The sequence below is a fragment of the Lemur catta genome, chromosome 1 (genome assembly GCF_020740605.2).
Source record: "Lemur catta isolate mLemCat1 chromosome 1, mLemCat1.pri, whole genome shotgun sequence".
Classification (NCBI taxonomy): Eukaryota; Metazoa; Chordata; class Mammalia; order Primates; family Lemuridae; genus Lemur; species Lemur catta.
The window spans coordinates 82,862,300-82,868,299 of record NC_059128.1 but is presented as its reverse complement, the minus strand read 5'-3'; the positions used below and the strand labels follow the sequence as shown (position 1 = coordinate 82,868,299).

The 6,000-nt window shown below is 37.5% G+C and overlaps 1 protein-coding gene across 6 annotated transcripts in view; it reads left to right on the top strand.

Annotated features, from left to right (window-relative positions):
• The first annotated feature begins 3,959 nt into the window (after positions 1-3,959).
• Positions 3,960-6,000, top strand: part of ATP8B4 (ATPase phospholipid transporting 8B4 (putative)) — a 216,460-nt gene continuing 214,419 nt past the window's right edge. For 5 of the 6 annotated variants that reach the window (XM_045528911.1, XM_045528919.1, XM_045528900.1 and 2 more), the window contains exon 1: positions 3,960-4,099. The gene's annotated coding sequence lies outside the window, so the exon portion shown is untranslated. Of the gene's footprint in view, positions 4,100-4,510; positions 4,631-6,000 lie in introns of those variants that run through there. The other variant, XM_045528909.1, reaches the window with a different exon arrangement.

Below are 6,000 nucleotides of genomic sequence, written 5' to 3'. Positions count from 1 at the left end.
CTATTCCAGGATCCAGTTTTGGCTCCGGAGCATTTGTCATTTGGAAATGAATTGTTAGAATGACTTTTACAACTAGGGATGCCAATTGTCTGGCTTGGGGTTAGCCTGTCTGGTTTAAAGCTGGGTCATCTAGTTCTGGAACACATGGTTCAGAATGCATTTGAAAGGGCAAATTAAATGCAAGTCACCTGGTTTTGGTGAGTGGGCTTGCACAACAACAAACTGTGTAGGTTCTATTTTTCTGCTTGTGTCTGAGTGTCTGCCCTGAAGGTGATAGTCAGGAGAGTCCTTGAGAGAAAGTGCAGATTGCTCTCAGGAAAATGTTTTCAGAGGTGAATTTTAGCACCCAGGAATTTGGGTATTTTTTTTTTAAATCATACCAGCTTAATTTTAATGTAGTGGTAGATTTATATTATTTTTAGTTTACTTTTAATTCCTGAAATTTTATTAGTAGAGTAGAAAACTCTTCTATTCCTAAATCTGGGAATAGAAATTAATGGCTTAACTTCTAAAGAAATGTTTCCTCTTGCACTCTTCTTATTCTTGTTTTGTTCTTTTTGTGAGTTAGGTGAGTAATAACTAAAACTCAACTATGAGTCCTTTCATAGAAGATGGAAAATCTCACATAGGAAGTGCTACCACCAGTAATGGGTCAGTAGTTTATGTTGGCCAATCTGAGGAAATCCATTAATACTCTCTTTCACAAAAGGTTAACCCAACAACAGGAAATTGATGGGGAAATTGTGGGGGCAGGAGTTGAGGTACCTTCTTTTGGTGAATGCCAGACCAACACACCATGGGAAGTGCTAGATAATAAATGAAACTACAAGAGGTTAGAAAACTATATTTTCTTTTTAAATATTAAACACCATGAGGGCATATGTGATTTCAAAGATTTGGTAGACCTGTTTCTGAATGGGAGGCCAGTGGGTTTCAATCACTAAAGAGAAGAGGGTGTCGTGGGCCAGGGACATTATTGAGGATGTTGACCTTTGTTAGACACTGACTGTATGACAGGTGCTGGGTTATGTGCTATTCATTTTTGTCCTATCACTGCATATGCAATTTGCACACAAACTCATACTTTTATCCATTTTTGATTTATTTAATGACTATCTCATTTAATTTTCACAAACTACTTGAGAAGACAGTTTTAAATTTCTCAATTTCACAACCAGGAAGTTAAGGCTTAAGGCAGTTTTGTAGTTCATACAGTGTTGCATGATTGACACTGAAGCAATTTCATTCTTTAGTGCATAGTACCGTGTAGACTTCAGGGCTCCTTCCAAAGAGATGTTGTTTCAGTATGTTCAAGTTGGCTTCTACGTGCCTTGGAGCAGGTGGATTGTTCAAGAATGTGTTTATAGAATCAGTAAATACTTTGTTCTGGTTTTCCTTCATTATTTATTACATATATCCAAATATATGTAGTTTTAGGCCAGAGCTACTTCTCTGTCCCTTAGTCTGACACCAAGGACTTGATTTGACACTTCAATCAGCTCAGTCTTCCTTTGTTGGCATTTAATGCAAGCAAGCAAGCAAACAGAACAAAGCCTAAAACTATTGTAATGACTAAATTCCAGGGAATGAGTTAAATCTTAGTTAATCCATTTCATTGTGATTAAATTGAGTTGACACACAGTGACTAAATCTGCTGCTATCCCATTCTCAGGGCAGAGCCTTTAGTACAGAAGCCCCCCATCTGCATGCCTCACTCCTCCCAGCAGATGGCAAGTGTCTTGAGAGCAGGAATCACATTTTGTTCATCTTTCTATGTCCCTCCAAGTGCCTAGCAGAGGACCTGCATTTGTTGAATGAAAATACGTTTGTTAAATCTGTTTCTTCCAACTGTAGATTTTAAACTTAAGGGTCAGGGCATTCCACTTGCTACCGGTGGTTAATCTGTTTACCTAAAACTGTAGTTCACAGGCTTCCTTAGCTGTCTTGGCAGTAGGACATAAAGGACATTTGTAAAAGGTAAGATTTTAAAGCAAAATAAAGCCTTTTAAAAACACAGACCTTCTAGTGTTCTGACAATGTGCATGCTGCCTAATGAGGATTAAAGATTAAGCCCTGCTCAGATACCTTTGCGTAATGGGAATAAAAGTATTTTTCTTGTACCCTAAGTCAGGAATGTAAACTACGTTTCCTGATTAGCAAGGCCTTGAAGTCTGGCAAATGGTTTTCTTCTACAGGATGGACATCCTTCCCTGCTCCCTGTCTTTCTACTCCTTACAAGGTAAAAGTAGAACTTTTTAAAAAAAATTGATATAAATATATGTAACCTAACATTTACCATTTTAACTATTTTTAAGTGTACGGTTCAGTGGCTTGAGTACATTCACAATGCTGTGAAACCATCACCACTATCCATCTCCAGAACCCTTTCTTTACCCCGGTCTGAAACTCTGTACCCATTTAACAATAGCTTCCCATTCCTCCCTGCCCCCAGCCCCTTCACCAGGGGCTCCTCCTTCTGTCTCTATGAATTTGCCCATTCTTTTTGCTGAGATTTCCCATCATCATTCATTCAATAAATATTTATTGCATGTCTAGTACAGATACTGGGAATACAACAGTAAACAATAGTCCCTATTCTCAAGGAGCTTGTATTTTAGTAGGAGGAAACAGACAACAAGCAGCAAGCTCATTTAAACTATTTTTACCAATTGAGATTATCCTATGCATAATTCTTCTGCAACTTGCTCTTTTCACTTAGCAATACATCTTGGACATCTTTCTACATCAGTCTGAAAAAGCACATCTCTTTTCTTTATAAATAGCTAATGTTTATTGAGTATCTATTATGCTCCAGGCACTGTTTTAGTTGCAACAATCCCATAAGGTAAGTACTGTAATTATCACCCTTTTACAGACAAGATACTGAGGTCTAGAGAGGTTTAGGAACTCACCCAGGGTCTCTGGCCAGTCACTGATAGAGCCAGATCTGAACACAGATGATCTGATTCTTCACTTCAATCCTATCTGCTCTTGATGGCAGCATAGTATTCCTTTGTATGAATGTACCTTATTTAGGCAGTTCCCTCTATTTTAGCCATTTTTAGTTTTCGTTTTGCATTCACAGACAATGCTATAGTGAACAAATTTACAGATCTGTTTGCAGATGTGTGTGATTATCTGTAAGGTAAATTCCTAAGAAATGGAAACATATACATTTCTATATTTCATAGGTACTACTGTGTTTATTAACAGTTTCCTTTAAAAAATATTTTACCAGTTTATACTCCTACTCAAAGTGTAGGAGAAGGTGTTGATTTCCTTATATGTTCTACGATGGAGGCAATTACCAAACATATTTGCCCATACGATAGGTTTAAAAATGATATAGTCTATACTTTTTTCATTTAAAAATGTATTTTATTTTAAATATTTTAAAGATATGATTGCTTCTTCCTTTAAGCTGTTCATGATCCTATTTATTATGTAAGAAAGCAAGCCATCATTCTTGTTTCCTGTAGTTTCTTGTTACTGTGGAACTTTGGTAGGAAAAGGCTCTCATTTCTGTCTATCTGGCTGTCTGTGAAAACCTGAGGGCCCAGTGTCAGGATGTTCCAGGAGAGCAGAGCTGACAATGCTTGGAAGATCATCTTCCTCTGGTTATAGAGACATGATTAAAACATATTTGATTTCAGTATTTAACTGGCAAATCTTATACAACTTCTGGAGAATCTCTACATGCTTTTAGGCATATTGAAAAAAAAGCCATATTCTTCCCTTTAAAAATAGACACAAATCTAAATATTTTGTTTGCATCTAATCCTGCCTTGAAAACCAAAGCCCTCTTAAAGTGATTCCAAACTGAAAAATTTAAATCCATTTCCTGTGTGCATCTGTTCTTCAGTATCTTTAGGGTTAATGTTTGCTTCCTCTGTGTTGAAATTAAGGATGTTGGGAAAGAAGTGTCATCGCCTTGCACATTAAATGTTGTTTGAGTGTGCTTAGCTTTCATCCATAAGAGAGCTGAACTCCCCTTGTGATGATTAAAAAAAACCCCATTGCTAATTCTTTCATCTCTTCGAAAATAGGTGGGAACTCCAAAGATGTTTGCTTATCTCAGTAGAGGGCTGGCAAAAGTTTGGTGAGTAGACCTGGCCGCTGGTGTCCCCTTCCGTTGTTCACTTGCATCCTTCTGAATTGATTTTCACAGAAGAAGCCAGCCTCCAGAAGTCAGCCCCTTGGGAGCTTCCTTTTGTTTCTCCAAGATTAACCAGTTCTGCCCTGGCAGCAGTAGCCAGCAACTAGAGAACAAGAGGCTCTTCAGGGCTTTTGCATTTTTCCAAAGCGTGTTTTTCTCCCTCAATTCCTCCCAGGTAGTGAAGCTGTTTTCTTGTAATAGGTTCCTATTTTTCTGATGAGATGCTGATTCTGATCACTATCTAGCAGCTTCCGGTAGTGGTAAGTGGTCAAAAGTGTTTTTCCTTTCTGGGAATTGAGCTCAGGTTTTCAAGAATGCCCCCTAGAGATCCAGTTTGTTTTCTGTGTAATTACTAGAGCTTTCAGAATAGCCTTGCTTTTCTCACTGTAATGATCATGGAATGGTCACCTGTTTGATCTTCCTGCACTGCTGGGAAGTCTCTGTTTTGGAGGAGAGGGTTAGGTCCGGGTTGAGGTGAGTAGGCAGGGAACGTTGAATGGTTAGTGAGATCAAATGGAGATTTAGCTCTGGGCTGGTTGGGACTTTCTGTTTCTTTTTTCCAGATTCCTGTTTTGTTTTGCTGTTTTCATCTAGGTGGCTATGTTTTAGCAAATATTCTTTATTATTTTCCTCTTGCTAAAAAATAAATTTGGGGGAAGTTAGTTGGGAATGGGAGATACAACATTTTCTTTTTTTTTGGTTTGAAATTCAACTTTTTATTCTGTTAGCATACCTATTAAATGACCAATGGGAGCAGGATAAATGTCCATTTCTTCTTGGTTTGTGGGTCTTTGTCACTTCCTTTGATAGTAGTTGGTTTTATTTTTTTCAGGGGGTTTGTATCTAGTGCACCTATTTAAGACACTATTTGTTCTATGACCGACTCCTGCTTTAGACACAAGCAGTTTGGACTGAGCTACCTCTGTGAGGCTTGAGGGTTATATTTTCAGTGCTGAGATTTGTCTGAACAGAAAAATTTATCCCTCTCACTGTTTTGTTGATAGGCACGACAGTGTCTCAGGTCCCTGGTTAACAATTAATTGTTTTGAAGAAAAAGGAAACTGGTGAGAAACATTAATTGGGGGCAGAAGGCTTATTAGAAAAGAGATGAGAAAATATAAGTTTTTGTATGCGATTACCAACACCTGTGCCCGCGAAGCATTCCCTTTTGCTTAGGTGTTGCTCCACGCTGGCCTTTACTACAAAATGTAAACTCAGTGTGATTTCTTTTTTATTTTTGTTTGTAAGATTTATTAAAAATTTTTTAAATTGATACATAATAATTATACATATTTATGGGGTACAGGTGATATTTTGATACATGCATACAATGTGTTAATGATCAAATCACAGTACTTGGAATATCTATTACCTCAAACACTTATCTTTTCTTTCTGCTGCGAATATTCCAAATCTTCTCTTCCAGCTATTTGGAAATATACAATCAATTATTGTTGACTATAGTCACACTACTGTGCTATTGAACACTGCAACTTATTCCTTCTATCTAACTGTATTTTTGTACCCATTCACCAACCTTTCTTTATCCCCGCTTCCCAACCTCTGGAAACCACCATTCCACTCTCTATCTTCATGAAATCAACTTTTCTAGGTTCCACATATGAGTGAGAATATGTGATATTTGTTTTTCTGTGCCTGGCTTAATTTCACTTAATATCCTCCAGTTCCATCCATTTGGCTGCGAATTTCATTCTTTTTTATGGCTGAATAATATTCTGTTGTGTACATATACCACACTTCAAAAATTAATTCATCCATTGATGGATACTTATGGAAGTTGCTTCCATATCTTGGCTGTTGTGAATAGTGCTGAAATAAACATG